The following is a 26586-nucleotide window of genomic DNA, read 5'->3' on the forward strand; positions in this document are numbered from 1 at the left end:
ACCCTTACTCCTCAAATCCTTACAATCACCCTTAACGCTCCACTATCTCTCCAACCCTTTGAAGAGCCACTTACCCGAGTTCCCAAATCCAGGGCCTGCTCAGTCAGCTCCTCTTGAACCACATTGCAAATTGCTTAAACCCTGCAAGCAACTTTCCTCTACTTCTACTTCCCACTCCTTAAATGCATACTATACCTAAAAAGATCTTACTTCTCTCTATATATATTTCCCTTCCTTGGTAAATACATGGCTTCAATTATGATCTCCCAGTTTTGTTTCCAGCCCAGACCTCTTTCCTATATATTCTACTATCTCTTGGTCATGTGAATATGTTCCACAGGTATTTAACAGTTAGTTAAAAATCAAAACAGTTAGTTAAAAAACAGTTAGTTAAAAATCAAACTTTTCTTTCTTCTAAAACTTATTCTTTTTCTGTATCTATTCCCTTTGTCAGCAGTACCATTCTTCTAGCTGGAAATCTCCAAAGAAACTACTGGTTCATTTTCCTTTAGTGTCACCTTCACCTTAGGATCAGTCTCTTAGAGTTAACTCTCATTTATTCTTTGCACAAAAGGACTCCCAAACTTTTAACAACTCTACTTTCCCATTAGTCCTCTCATGCTTTTACTTTTTTGCCTTCCTCATCTTACATTCAACAGTATATTAGTTAGACACTAAGCCAACATCTCTGCTCTTTCCTTGATACCACCAACCTGAAATACCACCGTGTGAACCAAACTGGCTGTCTCCTCCTAAGCCTGTACAGAAGCTACTGACCAAAAACACAATGGTGCATACTGCTTTTCAATTCAATGGTACTGCTTTTCAATTCAAGGCGCACAGTCTAAGCCAGACAGAAAATCCTAGTCAGCTATCTTCTCTAATTTCTACAATACAGTTGGCCAAGGAACAACACAGGTTTGAACTGTGCAGGTCCATTCGTACATGAATTTTTTTTCAATAAATACAGTAACTGGACTTATAAAAACTTTGTTAAGGGCAAACAGCATTGTTTTTGTTCACAGTTGTATTCATAGAATTGCACAGCAAATACCCAAATATTTATGTATGAATTAACCTAATCAGTTGCCAAATCATGTTGATTTTATTATATCCTGATAAAATGTTTTATTTCATAGATACTATTCTACTCAATCTCATTTCTTCTTCTCTAAGCTACTTCAATGAAGTTTTAACTAACCTCTTTGCCTAAGTTCACCCTATTCAAATCCATCTTATATCCTGTAACAAATAGGTATTAAAAAGAGATGTTAATTCTCTCCTCTACTTAAAAACTACTTCTAGAACAAAGTCCATCCAAGGAAGTACTTTTATTTCTTGAACATGTCAAACTTTTCTGACTTTATGTCTCTGTTCTCTTCTGTGAAATGTCCTTTCTCTATCATTTCCAAGTGTTCAACTATAAGGGATCATATAAGGCCAGAAAATGGTACTTTTTATCTGAATTTTATTTATACTGTTCTTGACAACTTAGTACTTTTTATACTGTACTAAAAGTTACCTATATATATCTAACTGTAAAATTTTATGTCAACCAAAAAATGTCAGGTTTGTTATGCAAAGATAAAACACGTAATGCAGTTTAACATAAATAATGTGACTAAGTTATTAATGTTCCCAAACATGGTGATAATCATGGTTACTTATAAATAATAAAATTGCACTTGCCTACAACATAGACTTTTCACAGTTAGAATGTTTTTATTATTACCAAGGGTTGCTGCTTTGTCCTAGCTAATGACATTCCTTTAAACAGGTGAAACTTAACTTTGTATTTGTAAAATGTCTTAACTGTAAAGGTGCACAAATAACCAAGGTATCTCAATCAATATTAAATTTTCCTTTGTGGGCTTTGTATCTCAGATGGTTCTTGGTTTAACACCTTCTAATCATTCAGTTAAATATTCAAGTCTGGACATGATACTCTACATAGAAAACCCAAAAGCCTCCACCCCCAGATTGCTAGAACTCATACAGCAATTTGGTAGCGTGGCAGGATACAAAATCAATGCCCAGAAATCAATGGCATTTCTATACACTAACAATGAGACTGAAGAAAGAGAAATTAAGGAGTCAATCCCATTTACAATTGCACCCAAAAGCATAAGATACCTAGGAATAAACCTAACCAAAGAGGTAAAAGATCTATACCCTAAAAACTATAGAACACTTCTGAAAGAAATTGAGGAAGACACAAAGAGATGGAAAAATATTCCATGCTCATGGATTGGCAGAATTAATATTGTAAAAATGTCAATGTTACCCAGGGCAATTTATACGTTTAATGCAATCCCTATCAAAATACCATGGACTTTCTTCAGAGAGTTAGAACAAATTATTTTAAGATTTGTGTGGAATCAGAAAAGACCCCGAATAGCCAGGGGAATTTTAAAAAAGAAAACCTTAGCTGGGGGCATCACAATGCCAGATTTCAGGTTGTATTACAAAGCTGTGGTCATCAAGACAGTGTGGTACTGGCACAAAAACAGACACATAGATCAATGGAACAGAATAGAGAACCCAGAAGTGGACCCTGAAATGTACGGTCATCTAATATTCGATAAAGGAGGAAAGACTATCCATTGGAAGAAAGACAGTCTCTTCAATAAATGGTGCTGGGAAAATTGGACATCCACATGCAGAAGAATGAAACTGGACCACTCTCTTTCACCATACACAAAGATAAACTCAAAATGGATGAAAGATCTAAATGTGAGACAAAAGTCCATCAAAATCCTAGAGGAGAACACAGGCAACACCCTTTTTGAACTTGGCCACAGTAACTTCTTGCAAGATACATCCACGAAGGCAAAAGAAACAAAAGCAAAAATGAACTATTGGGACTTCATCAAGATAAGAAGCTTTTGCACAGCAAAGGATACAGTCAACAAAACTAAAAGACAACCTACAGAATGGGAGAAGATATTTGCAAATGACATATCAGATAAAGGGCTAGTTTCCAAAATCTATAAAGAACTTATTAAACTCAACACCAAAGAAACAAACAATCCAATCATGAAATGGGCAAAAGACATGAAGAGAAATCTCACAGAGGAAGACATGGACATGGCCAACAAGCACATGAGAAAATGCTCTGCATCACTTGCCATCAGGGAAATACAAATCAAAACCACAATGAGATATCACCTCACACCAGTGAGAATGGGGAAAATTAACAAGGCAGGAAACAAATGTTGGAGAGGATGCGGAGAAAAGGGAACCCTCTTACACTGTTGGTGGGAATGTGAACTGGTGCAGCCACTCTGGAAAACTGTGTGGAGGTTCCTCAAAGAGTTAAAAATAGACCTGCCCTACGACCCAGCAATTGCACTGTTGGGGATTTACCCCAAAGATTCAGATGCAATGAAACGTCGGGACACCTGCACCCCAATGTTTCTATCAGCAATGGCCACAATAGCCAAACTGTGGAAGGAACCTCGGTGTCCATCGAAAGATGAATGGATAAAGAAGATGTGGTTTATGTATACAATGGAATATTACTCAGCAATTAGAAACGACAAATACCCACCATTTGCTTCAACGTGGATGGAACTGGAGGGTATTATGCTGAGTGAAATAAGTCAATCGGAGAAGGACAAACAGTGTATGTTCTCATTCATTTGGGGAATATGAATAATAGTGAAAGGGAATATAAAGGAAGGGAAAAGAAATGTTGGGAAATATCAGGAAGGGAGACAGAACATAAAGACTCCTAACTCGGGGAAACGAACTAGGGGTGGTGGAAGGGGAGGAGGGTGGGTGTTGGAGGGGAATGGGTGACGGGCACTGAGGTGGACACTTGACGGGACGAGCACTGGGTGTTTTTCTGTATGTTGGTAAATTAAACACCAATAAAAGTTAATTTAAAAAAAAAAAAAAAAAATATTCAAGTCTGGAAAACAAAGTGAAATAAAATTTGTGATGACACAGCAGAGAGGACTCAAGAAAGCAGGATGTTTTTTTTGAAGCCAATAATAAAGCTTTTCAAATATCCTAATTGCTTCAGAATAGTTTGTTGCCAATACTTAGGGCAAAACAATTTACTTTTGAATCCTATATGGCAGTGTTTTTAAACCAACCCATGGCTGGATCATGAAATCAATTTAGTGGGTTAGAACCTTTTTTTAATGAAACAGATGAGAATAAAGAATATCAGAGAGAGCAGTTCACATGTTAATAGGTATTTGTGAAACTTTTACTCCCCCTCCTCCCCCCACACACACAGTGTATACTTCAGAAGAGTATTTTTGTGATGTTTTTATGGACCAGATATTTGTTGTGGACCATAATCAAAAAAGTCAAAATGGGGTGCCTGGGTAGTTCAGTCAGCTTAAACATCTGACTCTTCGTTTTGGCTCAGGTCATGATTTCAGGTTGTAAGATAAAGCCCCACCTCTGGCTCTGTACTCAGAGCAGAGTCTGCTTGAGATTCTTTCCCTCTGCCACTCTCCCAACCCCTGCTGCCATGCACGGTCTCTAATAAATAAATATTAGGAACATAAAATATATATAAAAATATTCATTTCTTTAAAAAACTTCATTTCCAACTAATAGTAAGTTATAGTGGGTTAACTATATAGTTAGGGTTTTCTTACTATATAGAAGATTCATTCATAGCCACTTCAAATTACAGAAAACATATTAGATAAATTGCATTCTCTAAGAATTCTCATTTCTTGTGGACTTTACTTGCCAAAAACAGTCTACAAGAGTTATGAAGCAGAACATGCTAACTATTAAATTACTACCTATTGTGACTTCTCTTTGAATCAGGAAGTGACTAAACAATGAAATATGTAATTAAGCTTTAGATTAAGTTGATTGGGCAAGATACAATTGGTATCCAATTGCCATACCCACCATTATAACTCACTGAACATGGTCATTTCTTGACAACTTAGACTTCTTTCCCCGTGTCTAAAAAATCATTCAGACACAAAGCTATCAATAACAAAATGGCTAGGAATTCCACATACCCCACCCCCCTTTTTAAAGTAGGCTCCATGTCCAGTGTGGATCCCAGGGTGGGGCCTGAACTCAACCCTGAGATTAAGACCAGAGCTGAGAGACCAAGAGTCAAACACTCAACCAACTGAGCCAACCAAGAACCCCTCACATATTTTTTAAAACCTATTTGCCAAAGTTTCTTTATAGACAGATAATTTTACATTTCCCTCAAAAATGCAATAAGATGCAATAAGATACAATAAGATGCAATAAGAATCTCCCTACTTTGTCATTATCGTGTTATCTACAGTTAGCAAAGCTTTGGAATTTCCATACAATGCAACAATTTATGAATACGGTAGTAATACTGTCAACGTCTGATAACACATAAAAAGGAGTAAAAATCTCAGTATATCTAGGCAGTATGTAGGATAATTTACAAGGTGACAGGAGAGGTATAAATTACTCATGGTCATGGGACGATGATATTGTTTAACTGAAATTTGATGACATAAAATGACATCAATGTGTTCAAGCCAGCAGTACTGATTATTTTTGTTTTCATAGTTGTGAAGGTACAATATCAACTTTGCAAGCATTGAAGGCTACGTACCTAGCGACTGTTTACTAATAAAATGGAAAAGGACAAGGACTACAGAGCCAAGAAAAATTATACCACAGCCACTAAGAAATTAAATATTTGTTTTATATAATGGTTTTTTTTTTACTGCTTGTTTTACTTTACTCAGTTAACAACTACATATCCTGTTTTACAGTTTAGCTACATGACCCTTCAACAATAGATAATACAAGGGAGTTCTATGAAGAGAAAGAAACTGTTGTTATCTATTTACAATACTGTTAATATTTTGTGTATGTTTATATCAATAACTTGCCATTTTACTTTAAATCACATAATATGTTGTCAAACTGATGGAAGTAATTCATAGTTATCACTATGGATGCTAAATATGTACATATATAATACCTGAAAAAATAAGATTAGGTCTAATTTTTACACAAAGTTTACTATCATTCTAAGGTTATGTCAAAGATAGTATAACTGACTGCTCTAGTTTCCTGATAACACTCCTTTATAATATCAAAGGTGTTTAAAAGATCAATTGTCAGAGGCAATCAATTCACTGTTTGGAGTATCTGCCTTTTCTGCCAAAATACAGAAGCATTCAACCAGTTAAAATAAACATTTTAAATGGTTGACACTTCAGGAAATAATCCTTTTCTCTTGGTCAAAACAATAAAAGCAACCCTTGATAATGAAGATGAACAGGTTCCCTTTTTGGAGGCATAAGGATGATTCTCCCAGAGAATGATCTGATGCCTAGAAAGAGTAAAAACCATGAAGGAGGTCTGATATGGATCCAAATTTTGCCTCTCCACTTACTAGTTGTTTGATTCTGGGCAATTTACTTCACCCAACTGATTCCTTGGTTTCTACATTTGTAAAATGGAGATATTTGTATTTATCTTCTAGGCTACTGGGAGAATCAATTAAATACTGTACATTACTTAAGAACCTGGCACATGATTAAGCATTCAAACAATTTTATTTCCCTTTCCTTTCCACTTAAAAACTCAAAACAACTAACCATAAACATAAAATTATGAAGACAATCTGAGATGTGTGCCAGGAAATGTAGGGGTATTTATTATTAAATGTAGAGGTATTTATTATTAACTCCAAGTATGGGTTAATAATAAAACACAATTATGTCGTAAATTATCGATTTACATATGAAACGATATGCTGAAAGATAAAAGCTAAGGAGTACACACCTTAAGAAAGATCTGCATTTAAGTTCTCAGGGGTTTTTTGGGGTTTTTTTAAAGAGAAAGTTAAGGAACAAACTAAAAGAGAATGGGAAAGAGGGAAGGAGTAAGGAAGAAATGACAACAGCAATCAGAGTAAGAAGGAAAACGTAGAGAAGTGTATTATGAGAGTGCAATGTCAGTAGTGTGGAGTGGCTTGAAAACTATAAAGGAGATAAAAGAGAAAGTGTTGGTTGATACCTACAGTACATTTCCTTTTTTTTTTTTTTTAAGATTTTATTTATTTATTCATGAGAGACACACACACACACAGACAGGCAGAGACACAGGCAGAGGGAGAAGCAGGTTCCATGCAGAGAGCCTGATGTGGGACTCGATCCCGGGACTCCAGGATCATGCCCTGGGCCTAAGGGAGGCACCAAACCACTGAGCCACCCAGGGATCCCCAGTACATTTCCTTTTTGAAAAGGGCAAGCATTATTCTATATGCAATAAGGAAACATGTCAGCCTAGGAAAGGTAAACTTCTGTTTTGGCAGTGAAAACAACCCAAGGTCCTAGGGAGCAATAAGAGATTGGGAGTAGAAGGGGAGAGTTTGGGAACATGAAGAAAATGAAACCATTATAAAGTTAAGTGCAGTGGTGATAAGAAGTCAAACAGGGGAGTCAATCAGAATAAATAAAGAGACTGGAAACACTAGAAAAGCAGAAAGATGAGAAACTGGTTTTAGAAATGACAATTTTGATCTCAGTAATGTGATCAGGTGGTGGTGTCTAAGACTGTTATGGAAATACAAAAGCAGAGCTCTAAAAGTGGGTCATGTTCCCACTTCACACATAAGAGCAGCTAGCCCAAAATCATTTTCATAATATTGATGAATTCAAGGCTTTTACTTCTTATGATCTCATTTTGGTTATTTTTATGTTCTTTAAAAAAAAAATCAACCACTTCATCAATATTATAGATTTACTGGTACATAAATATAGAAAAAATTCATCTTGTGAAACATTTCTTATATATCAAAAGTGTATTAAGTGTGTGTGTGTGTATACACACACATAAAGAATGAACTCAGTGTCAGTGTAATCCTCACCTATTGCTAGCCCCTTGAAATTCTACCAGCCACAAGAAGTAACCATTTATTCTTAAGTTTGTGGAATCATTCCCTTGCTTTTCTTTATAGCTTCACAATCTAGGTATTTTTATCCCAGTCATATTTTTCAGCTTTGCTTCTTACTGAACTTCATATAAAAGAAATTGCAGTTGCATTTATTCTGTGTTTTTTCCCCTTCATTTGCTTTTATAACTGTGATATGTATAAAATAGAGAGGGAGTGTGTAGGTCATAGTTCATTAATTGTCCCTGTGAAATGGTATTCCACTACATGAATACACCATGATTTATCCAATTTACTATTGATGGAGATTTAGGTTGTTTCCAGTTTTGAATTGTGATGAAAAGCACTGCTATGCAGGTATCACCTATATGTATTTGCTTATGCTTTTCTAGGGTATTTACCTAGGAACTGAACTGCTGGCTCACAGGATAAACACATGTTCAGCTTTATTAGTGATACCAAATTATCTTCAAAAGTGGTAACATCAATCCTTGGAATGACATAATTTGTAATGCAAACTAACAGTATCTCATGTAGTTTTAATTTACACTTCTTTAGATACTAATGAGAGTAGGAATCTTCATGTTTACTTAACTTTCAATTTTCCACTTTTTGATGTCTTTTTCTAGTTGATTTATTAAAACCTGTGTATTGGGTTTTTGTTTTTTGGTTTTTTTTTTTAATTATAAAACTAAAAATATCTCCAGAAGACAGTAAAGTTTAAACAGAAAACTACTGAGAGTGATAGCCGGAATTGAATTAAAGGAAAAAAAAAAAACCATTAAAACTTGAGAAATAAAGTTATGGAGTATATGATGGAAATTCATACTTAAAGTAAGAATTAATAAGCCAAATGTCAACCCAAGAAAGAAAAAGAATATCAAAGTAAATCCAAGAAATACAGTAAAAGGAAGGAAACAATGAAGATGAGGTGAGAGCTCAAATTAATGAAAACATAACAAACAATACAGGGGTCAGCAAAGCCAAAAGTTGAATTTTTTATAACAATGAAGTAGGAAGATTCATACTTTCTGATTCTAAAATTTACTACAAAATTGCAGTAATCAAAACAGTAGGTACTAGAGTAAGGACAGACAAATAGATCATAAAGTCCAGAAATAAAATGATATACCAATGGTCAACTGATTTTCAACAAAATGCCAAGATATTTCAATGGATATCTTTCAATGGAAGAACAGTCTCTGTTCAACAAATAGTGCTAGACAGCTAGATAACATGAAAAAGAATTAAGCTCTTACCTATATCATATTTAAAAATTAGCTCAAAATGAATGTATCAAAGACGTAAATATAAAATCCAAAACTCTTAAGAGACAGGAATAAATCTTTTTTTTTTTTAAAGATTTTATTTACTTATTCATGAGAGACACAGAGAGAGAGGCAGAGACACAAGCAGAGGGAGAAGCAGGCTGCACGCAGGAGCCCACTGTGGGACTCGATCCCAGGACCCCAGGATCACGGCCTGAGCCGAAGGCAGACGTTCAACTGCTGAACCACCCAGGTGTCCCGACAGGAATAAATCTTAACCTTGGATTTAACAATGATTTTTTAGATATGATACCAAAACCACACTAAACAATAGGAAAAAAAAAAAAAAAAGATGAGTCAGACTTCACCAAATTAGAAACTTCATATGTCAAAGGACACTTTCAAGAAAGTGACAGACAATCCACAGAATAGGAGAAAATATTTGCAACTCATATATCTGACAAAGGTCCAAATTTCAGAAAATATAAAGAACTCCTACAATTCAATAACAAAAGGACAACCTAATTAAAAAATGGACAAAAACATTTCTCCATAGATGATCTATAAATAGTACACGAAAAGATACTTAACATGATTAGCCATCAGGCAAATCCAAATCAAAACTATGAGATACCACCTTGTATCCACTAGGATGTTTATATCAAAAAGACAGACAATAACAAGCACTGGTAAGATGTGAGGAAATTAACCCTTGTATATGGCTAGCAGGAATATAAAATATACAAATGCTGTGGAAAACAGTTTGGTGGGTGCCTCAATAAATTAATCATAGAATTATTAACATGTGACCCAGCAATTCCAGTCCTGGGCATAAATGCAAAATATATATATATATATATGTGTGTGTGTGTGTATATATATACACACATATATATGAAAAATATATTTGATATATATGAAAAAATATATATATGAAAAATAGGTACTTGTAATCCAAATGTTCAAGACAACACTAGACACAAGAGCCAAAGGTAGAAATAATGCCTATCAACTACCAAATGCCTATCAACTGATAAACAAACCACATGTGGTATATATATATATATATATATATATATATATATATATACATATATATATATATAATGGAAAATTATTCTGATATAAGGAAGGAATAATGATATATGCTACAACATGAACAACCTTGACCTGAAAATACACTGGTAAGTGAAGAAAGTCATACACAAAAGGTCACATGTGATATGATTCTGTTTAAGAAAAATACTGAGAATAGGCACATCCATAGAGACAAAAGTAGATTAAGTAGTTGCCAGGGGCTGGAGTGGGGGAAGAGACTACTTAATGTGCACTTGGTCTCCTTTAAGAGTGAGGAAGTGTTTGGGAACTATATTGTGGTGATGGTTGTGCAACATGTAAATACAATAAACGTGACTACTGGTAAATTTTATATTTAATTCCGTATTTTAAAAACGGAAAAATTAAAAATGAAAAAAAAAAGACAAATAAAATTGATGAGCTTCTGACAAGACTAAGCAGAAGCAAAAGAAAGGCACAAACCCCCCAGTAGGAGTACTGAAAAAAGGGATATGACTACAAATGCTACACACATGAAACAGATAAAAGGATACTACAAATAAGTTTTATGTCTTTTGTCTGCTTGTTTTATCAGTCAAGGAGAGAAGCTGAAAACTCTCAAACTATGCTTGATGAATGCCTTTTTTCCTCTTTTTTTTTTTCTTTTTTTGCTTTATGTCTTTTTGGGTCACACTATTTAGTATGTAACATTTAGAATTAATTTCCCTATTTTTAAAAGATTTTATTTATGTATTCATAAGAGACAGAAAGAGAGGCATATACACAGGCAGAGGAAGAAATGGGCTCTCTGCGAGGAGCCCGATGTGGACTCAATCCCTGGACTCTGGGATCACGCCCTGAGCCAAAGACAGACACTCAACCCAAACCAAAGGCAGACGCTCAACTACTGAGCCAACCAGGTGTCACAGAATTAATTTTCCTATTAAATTGTATCTTTTATGAGTGTATAACCCAATTTCCTTCTAGCAAAGCTCTTTGACTTAAAAATATATGCTAGTATTTGCATGATGTATCTTTCTTATTCTTTTACTTGCAACTTTATTTTGTAAACTGAATAGTAAAATTTTAAAAATCCAGTCTTAATTGGGACTTTGTCCATTTTATATTTAATGTGGTTTACTAATATAGTCGGATTTACGTCCATCATTTTATGTTTTGTTATTCTATGAATTATGTTTTGCCTGCTTCTGTCTTTGGATTTCACACTTTTCCTTATTACATTCCCTACGTTATGTTTTGGAACAGTAATACATTATAGCCTGCACTGGCAGCTTCAGTTTGCCTGTTACCTGGTACTTTTTTTTTTTTTTTTTAAGATTTCTTTATTTGAGAGAGAGAGAGAGAGCAAAAGAGGGAGAGAGAGAACGTGTGTATGAACTGGGGTAGGGGTGCGGGGGAGGGGACAAGGGAGGGGGGAGAGAGAGAGAGAGAGAGAGAGAGAGAGAGAGAGAAGCAGACTCCCGGCAGAGTGAGGAGCCCCATGCAGGGCTTGATCTCAGGATCCTGAGATCATGACCTGAGCCTAAATCAAGAGAGGGACATTTTTTTTTTTTTATAAATTTGCTTTTTATTGGTGTTCAATTTGCCAACATATAGAATAACACCCAGTGCTCATCCCATCAAGTGCCCCCCTCAGTGCCCGTCACCCAGTCACCCCCTCCCCCTGCCCACCACCCTTTCTACCACCCCTTGTTCGTTTCCCAGAGTTAAGAGTCTCTCATGTTCTGTCTCCCTTTCTGATATTTCCCACTCATTTTTTCTCCTTTCCCCTTTATTCAAGAGAGGGACATTTAACCAATTGATCCACTCAGGTGCCCCCTCTAACACTCTATTTCAGTTATTCCTTCTATTTATTTTAGTTGCTATTTTTTATAACATACATGCTAATTAATTTATACTCTGAACAAAGTTACGTATCTTTACTCTCCTCACCAACAAATACCCTGTTACTAACCCCATTCACCCCTCTTTGACTTATATGCTATTACTGAGTTATACATCTATTTTTAAAAGCCGATGAGACATGATTACTGTTTAATGCAAACCACTGTTTAGAGTTACTAAGCTCTTCCCTACTTTCTTTGCTTTTAATTCTTTCTTATATTTCAGGCCTTTAATCTAAGAATCACTTTCCTCCCATCTAGAATACCTCCTTCACAATTTCCTTTAGTGAAGACTTCCTAAACGCAAACGCTCAGGTTTCTGTCTATATGAAGTGTCTGAATTTCCTCTTACTTTTTCTTTTTTCCGTGATGCTGAATTTTGTACTGTTTTTTCTTTTTACTTAAAATTATGTTCCAGTGTCTTCCGGGCATGACACAATTAAAAGCAAACCTCTCTTCCCTCTTGAGGTAATTTTAAGACTTTTGCTTTGTCTATGCTGTTCTCCTATTTCAATGATCAATGTAAAAAGCTAAGTGAGGCTTTCTGAGCAATTGGTTCAGTTCATCAAAGCAGCTGAGACTTACTCTTTGTTGAGAATTTCTATTTTTTCATTTAAGTGTGTTTGCAATTGCTTGTTGAAACATTTTCTTGATACTGGTTTAAAATCCTGTCAGTTAACTGTGACATCTATGTTCTCTTGATGTTGGCATGTTAATTTTCCTTTCTAATTTGAGTTGAGATACTTCTGATTCTTGTTATATTTTCATTTGAAACCTGGATATTTGAAATATTATGTTATGAGATTTGGGATCTTATTTAAATATTCTGTTATAGCAGGCTTCCTCTTAACACTGCTCTGGTGAGGAAAGGACACAGCCTCATTACTGTCTGACATGGGTGGTAGTATAGATTTTTTACCAGGTTTTTTTGACCACAAGTGGGCAGGGAGGGACTTGGAACTCTGACTTGGAATCCTTGGTAAGAAGGTGGATTTCAGGATCCTCATTAATACTGCCCTGGCTGGGAAAAGTGCATAGTTAGTGCTCCCAACATCACCTCCACTGACACCAGATTGGGAGGAGTTGTCTTGTTATGTCTTAGGAGAGTGGAAGTCTAGGTACCTTCTTGGCTTTTGCTAATCAAGGTGATTTTTCCTTTCTATGTGGCTGGAGAAGAGTAGTTACTGTCTAAAACTTTTCTCTCCCACTAGGCTATTCCTTTCCTGGTTCTTGGCTAAAAAGAAGACAGACTTTTCTCAGAATTTTGTCTGCATCCAACATTTCAGGGTTGCCAACTTTTCCACACTCATTCTAGAATATATGAGGCAACAAGAAAACCTAGGATTTTTACCATCATGTTATTTGGGTCCTGAGGTCCCAAGCCAACCGACTTTTTCTCCACTTTTCAGACTCTTATTTTACCCATAATGTCTAGGATTTTTAGCTGTACTTAAGGGCAGAAACAGGGGAAAGTATATCTATTCCATCTTTCTGGAAGCAAAAGTCTATACTGCATCACTTTAAGTTTACTTTTGTATTTTTTTTATTTTTTATTTTTAATGATCATGAGAGAGAGAGAGAGAGAGAGAGAGAGGCAGAGGCACAGGCAGAGGGAGAAGCAGGCTCTATGTAGGGAGCCTGATGTGGGACTCAATCCTGGGACCCCAGGATCAGGCCCTGGGGTGAAGCCACCACTAAACCGCTGAGCCACCCGGGCTGCCCTTAAGTTTACTTTTATATTTTCTTCAAGGTTAAGCTTGGTAAAGAGGGGTAGGTTGTGTGTGTGTATGTGTGTGTGTGTGTGTGTGTGTGTGTGTGTATGCTGGAGTGTGGGTGTATGTGTGTGTTAAAAAAAATAAGATCTTAGATTCAAAGAGATGGTCCTATTCATTCATATGCCTCCCCATGACACTGCAAGTATCTGTTAATTTTACTTATTTCACAAAATATTTAGGATTGGCTTTCTAGCGGAAACTAACAAAGAACCGAAGGCTTGTGTACTTGGTGACTCACAAACCAAATTGAGAAGGCATCTAGTAGTTATGGGATTAAGCTAACCATAAGGAAATAAAGTGGGAAATTCACAGAAACATTGGATCAAACCAGGAAACTGGGAATTCCTGACAAGTTTATCTAAATCTCTAATATTTCCTATGGTCTTATTTATTTTCTGCATACTTTACTCTAAGAGATGAGTATGCTAAAATCTCCCACTATGGAAAAAAAAAATCTCCCACTATGATTTATCAATAAAAAAAGACCCTTTCTGTTCTGTTAATGTTTGATCCCTGAATTCCAACACATCTGATACTAATATTATTCTTAGTTTCTCTTACAATTTCATAATCTTTTTTTAAGTTCATGAATCTATTTTTAGCCTTTAATCTTCCTGCATCACTTTGTTTTAAAGGATTGTTTTTTTGAAAGCATCTATCTTTGTTTTCTGACTTTATCTGGATTTCAGTGGGCAAAGAGGAAAAAAGAATGAGATGCACAATTATATCATAATCACCTAGAATTCCTGAACTCCTACAGCATTTTAACTTTGTCTCATAGTAATTGCAACTACATGATTTGGACATACATACATACATGCTATCTCTCCATGCACCTTAGGCATTTGGAGATAGAAAATGTTTTATACTTTTTAAAAAAAATTTTTTTTTAATTTTTATTTATGATAGTCACACAGAGAGAGAGAGAGAGAGAGAGGCAGAGACATAGGCAGAGGGAGAAGCAGGCTCCATGCACCGGGAGCCCGACGTGGTATTCAATCCCAGGTCTCCAGGATCGCACCCTGGGCCAAAGGCAGGCGCCAAACCACTGCGCCACCCAGGGATCCCCCTGTTTTATACTTTTAAAAAAGTTTCCCAAACTACTTAATACATTGCCTTGTTTATAGAAGATATTTTTTTGAAGATTTTATTTATTCATTTGAGAGAGACAAAGAGAACAACTGAGATAGCATAAGCAGGGAGGAGAGGGAGAAGCAGGCTCCCTATTAAGTAGGGTGCCTGACACTGGACTCACTTCCAGGACCCTGGGATCATGACCCGAGCCAAAGGCAGACACTTAACTGACTGAGCCACCCAGCTGCCCCTAGAGAAGATTTTTAACATGTATATTTTGAATTTATATTAACCAGGAAGATTACTCTTACAGTATTATGAGGCTAAAAGATATATCAACCATGTGATTTTTTTTAAGATTTTTAAATTTATTTATTCATGAGAGACAGACAGAGATAGAGAGAGAGAGAGAGAGAGAGAGAGGCAGAGACACAAGAGGGAGAGGGAGAAGCAGGCTCCATGCAGGGAGCTGGACATGGGACTCAGTCGGAGTCTCCAGGATCACACCCTGGGCTGAAGGTGGCGCTAAACCACTGAGCCACCCGGGCTGCCCTCAACCATGTGATCTAATAAGCAAACAGTCTGCCAATATAGAAATATATGCTGAAAATAGCCACCAACAAAATACTCAGTCACCTTCTATACAGGGGCTGATGTGAAACTCCCCGAAGCAGGAATGAACAGAATAAATCCTTTGGTTAAGTACATGATGAAAAACTAATGACTAGTGGGAAACAACAGCAGATGGCCAATCTGGCAACAATCTTAAATGAGGGTAGCTCTTTAGAAATGAAGATGAAGACAAGAGGACGTTATAAATAGCACCAGAAATCTGTAAAATCAAAAGTAGCTCACGAAATCTGTGTAGTTTAAAAAATGAATATAGAGAAGCAAATCTGTTACCCTAAACTTGCTAAAATTCATCTGGACCATATTTCCTCATAATAATCTTCAAAGGTGATGATTATAGTTGCCTTTAAATATCTGTGGTCACTGGGGAAACTCATAATTAAGTCAAAATATCATCCGATCTTTGTTTACTCTGATATTGTTCTATTTTACCAACTACTTAACTTGCAGTGCTTAAAGTATCCTGGCTAAATGACAGAGACTGGAGGTATACCAGAATATACATATGTGCTATGTTCAATGGGTAATCTGTCCAGAATTATACAAACCCACATATCAAAGAGTCCAGGTTTGCAACTGATAAATTTATTGCACATATTTCCATATACTTTTTTATGTATGTCACCACCTTCTTTTCTTTGTCTCCTTCACTTCTGGCTCCCTGACCTCTTCTTCCTTCTCTTAAAAACAGTAAAAGTCAAAATCTACAAATGCTGTGGCACTTGCCTTGTGAAGCAAGTTAAGACTGCAATCAACTGACACACTCACTTAACATCAACTGAGTCAATTATTTTGAGAAGTGGGCCTACTGTCCACCATCTCAAAGAGAGGGGAGATAAAATTCATAATGGCGCTCGTTTCACCAAAACTAATTATTTTTAATCCTCAACCAAATGCCCATCATCATCCCCCTGGAATTCTATATACCTCTTTGACCTGTGACCAAGGTCTCCACTGTTCCTCAACCTTCCTAAATCTTTCCATAGAGCCACTAAATCTGCAGCTCCCAATTTCCCCTATATTCTAAATCCTTTTTCCAAAATTTGCTTTGCTTCTGTGCTTTGAATGAAACCTTGTTTTGTCTCAAAACACCACTTATGCTGCTTTCTCAAATGGTAGTATATGTATTTTGCTTATTTTCCACTACTACTATTATTCCCAAACTCTCTGAGACACATACACAAAAACTGCTCCCTTAAAGCTCATGTGACTCAGCTATAACACTCATCCCTTTGCTGCTATCATCTACCAACCTCCCTGTTACCTCCCTCAATCACTAAGGGCTTTCCTGCCTAAAGTCTTCCCTTTTACTCTAAACACTGCTATCATCCTCAGAGATTACCGACATCCCTGAGATCAAACTGTCCAAAACTATAGTCTTTCAGTTCTTTGACATCCTCATCTACAATAATCTACCTCTGCACCTTCCCCTACCTTCCCCTCCCCCCTTCCTGTGGTCACTATCTGGGATTGAGTCATGGTCTGAAATTGACCCACTTAAAGAAAACATAGCTCAGGTATGCCATTCTAACCAATCTCTTCTCTTCTCTTGGTAGCCTTCTTATAAAATACCCTCATAATACCCTCTTTGAACCTAGATGGTCTTAACTTAGTACCTTAACTTTCTACTTTCTCCCCACCTGCCTTCCTCTTACTACATCTTTTTTGTTTTGTTTTGCCAACTTATTCCATGTTCCATCTTGTTAAAAATAACTCTTAGGAAATATCTTAAACTTCTTAAATTCCTGTTTTGCAAAATCTCAAGTCCAAATGAAACCAAATATCTGCTTTTTCCATACTCATACCCAAGCTCAAGGAGAAAAAGTAACATAAAAGGACAGATACAAGTATCAACCTCAGTGAGGGCACAATGTCTTTTCTCTGTTAAAATTACTTTCCATTCTCCACAAAATTTATTTCAGATTTTCTCCCATCTCTTCAAACTCCTAATTCCCATTTTCTTCTCTTCACAGAAGATATCAAATAAGAAGTCTTGCAACTTCTCCCTACTCAATAACCTATATACACTCTTAACACCCTCTAATCTGCTTCCATCAAAGAGGTCTCCAATACTACCAATGTAAGGCTTTGTCAATACACATTTAACTTGATGTTTCAGATTTACCTGATATAGCTGATCAACTGAATCTCTGAAGCATTCTCTTCCCTGTGTGGTAGATTGAAAAATGCTTTTCCAAAGATACCAGGTCCTAAGAAATGTTTATTTGATAAAATCCTTGCAATCTCTGCAGCCCCGGTCAGTGTCTTTTGTATGCTAATCAGATGGCGGTGGTTAGAGGCCATAGGTAGCTTCAGGATATGTACCAGTTTCAAGAAATACCAAAGCATGATTAGAAGGTTGGAACTGACCTGCAGAGAGGGGAGAGTGGCTGGAGATTGAGTAAATCACCAATGTCCAGTGATTCATTCAATTGTGCCTACACAGTAAAACTCCATAAAAACTTCTACTAAATGGTGGGGTTTGGAGAGCTTCCAGGTTGGTACACATCAAGGTGCTAGGAGGATAGCATGCTTAGAAAGGGCATGGAAACTCTTCAACCCCACCCCCACCCCCCATGCTTTGTCCTATGGATTTCTTCCATCTGGCAAATCCTGAGCTGCACCTTTTACAATAAACCAGCAATAAAGTATTGCTCTGACCTCTGTGAACCATTTCTTGCAAATTATCAAATCTGAGGTGAGGGGTTGTGGGAACCTCCCCACCTTGACTTTACAGCTATTTAAGTCAGAAGTATGGGTGACACAGACTTACAACTAACATCTAAAGTGGGGGTAATCTTACAGTACTGGGCCTGTAACCTGTGGGGTGTCAGTTAGTGTCAGTCTTGAATTACAGAACACCCATTTAGTGTCCAGGGAATTGGAGAGTGGATTGCTCTGAGGAAAAAATCCACACATTTGGTGTCAGAAGTATTGTGTAGGTAAAAATAGCTCAGGGTAAAGCTTTGGCAGGTGTGATTACATTAAGGAGCTTAAGATAAGACTACTCAGATGGTACCTAAATGCCATCATAAATATCCTCACAAGACAGAGGGTGATTAAATAGAAAAGGGGAAATCCATGTGACCACAGAGGCAGTGAGTGACTAGAATGGTGCAGCCACAACTCAAGGAATATTGGCTGCCACCAGAGGCTGAGAGTCTCAAGTGGGAGCTGGCCCTGCCAACACCTTGATTTTGACCAATACTGACTTCAGATTTGTTACCTCCAGAACTATGAAAAGATAAATTTCTGTTGGTTCAAGTCACTAAATTTGTGGTAATTTGTCAAAGCAGCCAGAGAAAACTAAAACACTGGAGCTTCTTTAATAATTCACTGTCCTGGTATGCTGATATCAGTTCTTCTTGGACTTTTAATAATTAATCATTCTTTACCTAGACAATAAAAAAAAGGAATTCTTCAAAGGCTACTTCTATTCCTTTGCTCTGATTAATTTCATCCACATCCATAGCAATTACCACCTTGATACAACAAATCCAAATGTCTATTTTTAACTCTGATCTCTCCTCTGATTTGAAACCCAATTGCCTATATATTTCCATTTAGATGTTTCCAAAGCACCTCTAATTCAACAACTTTAGAAACCAGACCCAGTTCTTCTTCCAGTGTTCCTTGTCTTATCAAATGGTATTCTGCCCTCCAATAATCACATTTAACCTTCCCTCTTTCCTTGGAATATGTAAGATTCTTTCCTGATAGCTTCTGCATATGTATTCTCTCAGCCTAGATAACTCTTCCCAAGTTCTACTCAAATCTACTTCCTCTCCTTAGTGTTGAGGAGCTCTGGCTCACCCTCCAAATCTCCATTTCGGCTCAACTGCCAACTTCTCAGGAGAGTTTTCCCTCACTCTCCAAACTCAACTGTGTGTCTTTATACACTTTCATGATACCAAGTTCTTCGTATCATTTATCAGAGTTCTTTTTATTTTTTATTATTTTTGTGTATATATATTTTGGAGTTCAATTAGCCAACATACAGCATAACACCCAGTGCTCATCCCGTCAAGTGCCCACCTCAGTGCCCATCATCAGTCACCCCAACCCCCCGCCCACCTCCCTTTCCACCACCCCTTGTTCATTTCCCAGAGTTAGGTGTCTCTCATGTTGTTACCTCCATTGATATTTCCCACTCATTTTCTCTCCTTTCCCCTTTATTCCCTTTCACTATTTTTATATTCCCCAAATGAATGAGACCATATAATGTTTGTCCTTCTCCAATTGACTTATTTCACTCAGCATAATACCCTCCTCCACATCAAAGCAAATGGTGGGTATATGTCGTTTCTAATGGTTGAGTAATATTCCATTGTATACATAGACCACATCTTCTTTATCTATTCAGCTTTCGATGGACACCAAGGCTCCTTCCACAGTTTGGCTATTGTGGACATTGCTGCTAGAAACATAGAGGTGCAGGTGTCCCGGCATTTCACTGCATCTGTACCTTTGGGGTAAATCCCCAGCAGTGCCATTGCTGGGTCATAGGACAGTTCTATTTTTAACTCTTTGAGGAACCTCCACACTTTTCCAGAGTGGCTGCACCAGTTCACATTCCCACTAACAGTGCAGGAGGGTTCCCCTTTCTCTACATCCTCTCCAGCACTTGTTTCCTGTCTTGTTAATTTTCCCCATTCTCACTGGTGTAAGGTGGTTTCTCATTGCAGTTTTGATCTGTATTTCCCTGATGGCAAGGGATATGAAGCATTTTCTCACGTACTTGTTGGCCATGTGTATGTCTTCCTCTGTGAGATTTCTGTTCATGTCTTCTGCCCATTTCATGATTGGATTGTTTCTTTGCTATTGAGTTTCATAAGTTCTTTATAGATCTTGGATACTGGCCTCGTGTTCACCCGCGTGTCCTGTGCCGGGGTGTGGCCCTCGGCCCTTCTCCCCGTTCCTGTCCCTGTGGGCGATGGGGTCTTGGCTGGGTCCCTCATGACCTCCTCCTCCTGTCTCTGCCCACCTGGGGCTAGAGGGCCCTTGTGAATAGCCTACGGGGTCAGCCAGAGGCATTTAGCCGCCGGGGCACCATGATCTGAGCCCCTGTCCATCTGTCTGTCCGCCCCACGTGCTCTGCTGGGTTCCGTGGCCACTGTGCTGGGCCGTTGGCCAGCCTGCCTCCAGCCTGCCCACCCGCAGCGGCTCTCCTCCTGGGAACTTCGAGTGGACCTCTGTGGAGATCCCAGCACTGGGGTGGATCCCGTGGGGAGGACGGGGCCGCTGGCCTCTCCCTGCTGTGCAGACCGCGGGGTGCAGACCGCAGGACACCAGCGGCACCTGCAGAGTGGGTGTGACTGCGCCTCCACCGGCCCAGCCGCGCCTCAGAGCCTCTGACCCCACTGTTGCTCGAGCTGCACGAAGCAGGAGCCTGAGTTTCTCCAGAGAATGGCCTTGTAGAAGGAACAAAGATGTGACAAATCTGTGTCTTAACGAGGAACCTAAGCAAGACGCCAGAAGGACCGGAGTGTCCCCCGGCACCTCGGCAGCGCCCTGTGAGTGGACAAGACGAGCGGGGGACACCTGGTGGGGCCCCTGAGCCCTTGCTGGCCCGGCTTCCCAGGGCCCCGAACGCTGCCCCCCGGCTCCTGGCTGGCCGTCCCCGTCACACTGCCACGCCTTCCGCCGGCCTCGCCAGAAGCCCGGGCACGACTGTGGCCACGCGTACTTGCTTTGGCTACTTGCGCTGAACACCGCGTGGCGTCCAAGGGTGGCCACGGCCCCCACAGGCTGCAGCCTCCTGGATGGGGGCCCCGAGCCCTGGGTCTCCCGGGTGTACCTTCACATCCCGAGGCGCCTGGTGTGCGGCCCCAGCACTGACGCCACCCGGCTGCAGGGCCATGGAGCAGGTGTGGGAGGCTCCCCGCCAGCACGTTCACCCACACTCACCCTGAGCCCCCGCGGCCCCGGGCACCTTGGTTACTCCGTGGCGGGGCGGACCCCATCCTGGAAGTAAAGACTCCAGTCCTTTCTGCAAAAAAAAAAAAAAAAAAAAAAAAGGTGACCTATCTGATAGGTCATTTGCTAATATCTTCTCCCATTCTGTAGGTTGCCTTTTAGTTTTGTTGACTGTATCTTTTGCTGTGCAGAAGCTTTTGATCTTGATGAAGTCCCAATAATTCATTTTTGCTTTTGTTTCCCTTGCCTTCATAGATGTATCTTGCAAGAAGTTACTGTGGCCGAGTTCAAAAAGGGTGTTGCCTGTGTTCTCCTCTAGGATTTTGATGGATTCTTGTCTCACATTTAGATCTTTCATCCATTTTGAGTGTATCTTTGTGTATGGTGAAAGAGAATGGCCTAGTTTCATTCTTCTGCACATGGCTGTCCAATTTTTCCAGCACCATTTATTGATCAGAGTTCTAACTGCTCACTTATTTTTGTGATTATTTCTCTTCTCCACTAGAGTATAAGTGCCAAGATGGCAGTGAATGCTTGCTTTCTTCACTCTATATCCTTGAAGCCTAAGCGTAGTACCTGGTATACAGGAAATGCCAAATAATATTTGATAAACAAACAAATGAAAATTGAAATCTATTACTTCAAATACAAGTATCCTGGAAGTCACTGACACTCTTTGTATTTAATTACCGGGACTCAGGCAGCCCAGATGGCTCAGCGGTTTAGCACCACCTTCAGCCCAGAGAGTGATCCTGGAGACCCGGATGGACCCCTGCATCGGGCCCCTGCATGGAGTCTGCTTCTCCCTCTGCCTCTCTCTGTGTGTCTCTCTCACGAATAAATAAAATCTTAAATAATAATAATAATTATTATTGGGACTCTTACAGGTATACGCTTTTTAAAAGTTTACATTATGCCAAATCACTTTAAGGAAAGGCCTATATTATTACCTGTTTTTGCAAACCAAAAGAAATCCAAAAAGAATTTCCATTTTTACAAAAAAGGGCAAAAAAACAAAAATAGCAATCAGCATTTGTTTTGCAGTGAGCCATTATAAAGGCAGCACACACCCCAAGCAACAAGAATGTACCACCAAGCTCCTTCTCCAGAACTACACTCAGCATCTCAGCATCAAATCACCATAGCTTTGAACTCTGTGAACATCGGTGCATTATCTCAATTTATTTTGTGCATTTGTTAGCAAGCTGTGTCCTGAGGTACCAGAAAAGCCTGAGAAGGCTATTTTGGGGTCTGGGAATACTCAAAAAATTGTTCAAATACATTAATGCTGATTGCTTCTTTGCTTTATGGCATTTTTAAAACACAAAAGGTAACATAAAGGAATGCTCTACTTTCAGGTGGGGATGTAGAACCTATGATGTGTTTTAATCCCTATCCAGATATTTAGATTTTCCTAAGAAAAAATTTCATTGTATTATGCATTATATATTAAATATGGTTCAGTTCCTTTAAAAGAATAGTGCTTGAAACATCTCTAAAAATACAAATTAATAAAGCAGATTTGTGTCTTGCATGTTGGAAGACAAGGATCAGATTTACCCTCTTTCAGTAACCAGAAAGTAGAAAAAAATACAGCACCATGATCAGACACTGGACAACAGAGAGATTAGGTCTGCTACCTCTTGAAAAGAGAAAAACAAAGTAGGTAAACCCTATAACTGCCCTGCCAATCTGCCTGGGGGCCCCTTCCAGACCACTGTGCAGAATGGACTACACTTAACAGCATGGCAGCTTCAATGAGTTGAGAAGACACATCAGGAAGGCAAGGGTGTCTGGAATCTTGAGGCCAGAGTACAAACAAGAGAGCTACTCAGAGGAGAAAGAATTCCAGAAATCAACATGGGGTCCTCTTGTATCTCTGGCTGAATACTAATCTACACTTAAGTAAGGGAAAACTCCCCTAGACTGAGGAACAAGACCACTGCCAGGGAGTTATTAAGATGAACAATTTCCAGAATTCATTCAAAAACAAAGATAAAAATTACCAGACTTCTCTGAAACCATACAAGTCAGATACAAGGAAACTACAACTTTAAACTGCTGGAAAATAAAAATATCAATCCAGAAATACATATCATTTCTCCTTTTCCTTCTCATTCACAAGTGTACAAGAATTCTCCAGAGGCTAGAGGCTAAGAGACCTGAGATTTCACAACAGGTATTTTTTCTTTTCGAAAATAGCCATTTTTCACAAAGAAAAAAAAAAAAAAAAAAAAAAAAAAAGTTGTTTATGTAAAAAAAAAAAATTTGCCATGTTAATTTGTAATTCGTTCATTATTTTGTGAATAAACTGATAAATATTTCCTAAAATTCTTAATTTTAGTTTCTAATAAGGTAAAACTTTGATAGCTACAGCCCATATAAAGAAAATCTCTTTGAAATCCTCAATTATTTTTAAGAACATAAAGGCATTTCAAGACTTAAAAAATGGGGAATTATAGCTTTGGGAATTAGTGGCCCCATCAAATTAGTGTTCATTCCCTTGTGATGGTAAAGAGCCTATGCAAAACCTTTTCATTATAAAATCAATTTTTCTAATAAATACACAGCTTTCTTGCAGTGTCAATCTGGCTAATGTGTATCTTTATTTTTTTTTTTAATAGTTATTTTTTTTTTAATTTTTATTTATTTATGATAGTCACAGAGAGAGAGAGAGAGGCAGAGACACAGGCGGAGGGAGAAGCAGGCTCCATGCACCGGGAGCCTGATGTGGGATTCGATCCCGGGTCTCCAGGATCGCGCCCTGGGCCAAAGGCAGGCGCCAAACCGCTGCGCCACCCAGGGATCCCCTAATGTGTATCTTTAAAAAGAATTTTTCTGTCCCATCTAAGTTGTTTAATAATTAGTACACACTTGTTTATAATACTCCCTTAGTCTGCAGGATATACTGTCATGTCCCTCTTTTATTCTAGATATTGGTAATTTGGGGCTTCTCTCTTTTTTACACTAACCAGTCTGGCTGGTTAGTATATTGCCAATTTTGGCAATTTTTTTCCCCCAAATTATTAACTATATAAATCTTGCCCTAAAAGTACTTGACACAAATGGGAGTTTTTGGTGATAGCCTATGAGACCTCATAAAACACTATAACAATAATGTATAATGAAATATTTTGACATTTAGAATATCTGCAGACCTCACTCAACCAGTATTTTCCAAATCATCAATGCACCGGCAAAAGATTCATTAAAATGCAAGACAGACCAATGGATTTTATTTATTTACTTATTTTTAAAGATTTTATTCATTTACTCTACACAGAGAGAGATCATGTGCACAAGCAGGGGAAGATGCAGGCAGAGGGAGAAGCAGGCTCCCTCTTTAGCATAGCAGGGAGCCCGACAGAGAACTCGATCCCAGGACCCTGGGATTATGACCTGAGCCAAAGGCAGATATTTAACTGACTGAGCCACCCAGGCACCCTTGACCAATGATTTTAGTATAATAGAATATGAAAAAATTATTTATATGGTTTCAGATTTCACAGGTGTTAAACTGTCAAATTTTGATGCTGTATAAAAGAGAAATATTCAAATAATCTGTGTAATGAAATGGGAAGCTCTCACATTAGTGCTTTTGCTGTATAATGGAAAACTAATGGTTGTCTCAAAGTAAGGCACCTGAACAACTATTTGAGTTCTCAACTACTTTTCCATGGAATACCATTTTTAGTTGAAAAAAATGACAGATAAACTATTAATTTGGAGTAGGGTATCTGAGAAGACTTTTTCTTGAAAATGAACAAAGCAAACCTATTACTTCAAGGAAAACAAATGGCAGTATTTACTGTCAATGATAAAAATCAAACTTTCAAGTGAAAATTAAAATTTTGGAAAATTTAAACTTGCCACTGTGAATCTGGCAGCTTCCCAAGTTATTTCTGATAAGTAGTGATAAGAACAAATGACTTCTTGATACCCTATACCCTATAATGCAGCTGCTCTTAAATTTTTTGGATCGGCATCCCCTATACTCTTTAAAATTACTGAGGATCCCAAAGAACTTTTCTTTATAATTTATACTGAATTATATCTATCAATAAGCATTTAAAACTTAACATTTAAAAACTTTAAAACTTAGTTAAATATAATAATAACAAACCTACTACATGTTACTATAACTAGCATTTTTGGGGAAAATACTTTTCTTTAGACACTATTGAGAAAAGTACCACTGTTTTACATTTTTACAAATTCCTTTTTCTGTTGGCTTAATTTCAGACAGCTGGATTCTCTTATGTGCTTCTGCACTCTGTTGCCACATCACAGGTCAGGTCACATGGCCTCAGGTCAGGTCACATGGCCTTGCTTCGTCTGTAAGCAAGAAAAACGCTAACAAATTAGTACTGTTATACAAAAAGTCTGACTTCATGGAACCCTTGAAACCCCTTCCTATATTTTCTATTGTTAAAGTTCAGAGATGTTAACAAACCTTAGCAGACTAAGATATGAAGACCAACACTGTAAATCGTCTCTTATTTTACAAAAATTCTTACTCTGTTAAGGACATATTTCTCTTAAAATAAAATCTATTTTTCCAGGCTTTTTCCCTAACCAGACCAAAGCACTTATCACCACTCTAGTCCTCAACTGATGCATGCTAACACTACTTGGATCCATTATACACATATACATGTTACGTGTGAGTCTGTGTATATAAATATATATGATCTCTCTCACATATGCACAAACTATATCAAAAGAAAACACCAAAATATTATTAGTAAGATTATGAGCAGTTTTGATCTTTTAATTTTTATGTTTCTTCAATACTCCGTATCTATTTGTATTGAATTTTTAAAAAATAAACAGAAAGATGCTTCTCCCTACTCTCCCCCTCTCATTAGCACTGGATAACACTCTTTTCAAAAAAAAAGTGTGCCCTAACCTTAGGGAACCCATAGGCCTTAGTAGCTACAGAGAAGGAAGAGAAAATTACACCAGGAAACTGGATGCAGTGGACCTCATGTTACCATATCAAAGAACTAAAACTTAGAATTCTAAGAATTCTAAGAATCTTGGTTGGATTTCCAATAAAATGTTCTCTTAAAATAATGATCCTTCTT

At 37.9% G+C, this 26586-nt stretch overlaps 1 protein-coding gene across 8 annotated transcripts in view; it reads right to left on the reverse strand.

The window, feature by feature from the left end:
- MAPK8 (mitogen-activated protein kinase 8) overlaps positions 1 to 26586 on the reverse strand; it is a 90973-nt gene that overhangs the window by 54473 nt on the left and 9914 nt on the right. For 2 of the 8 annotated variants that reach the window (XM_041740810.1, XM_041740754.1), the window contains exon 2: positions 21491 to 21572. The exons of the other annotated variants lie outside the window; for them this stretch is intronic. The gene's annotated coding sequence lies outside the window, so the exon portion shown is untranslated. The remainder of the gene's footprint in view (positions 1 to 21490; positions 21573 to 26586) is intronic. 8 annotated transcript variants of the gene reach the window in all.

This window comes from Vulpes lagopus, chromosome 2, assembly GCF_018345385.1.
Source record: "Vulpes lagopus strain Blue_001 chromosome 2, ASM1834538v1, whole genome shotgun sequence".
Lineage (NCBI taxonomy): Eukaryota > Metazoa > Chordata > Mammalia > Carnivora > Canidae > Vulpes > Vulpes lagopus.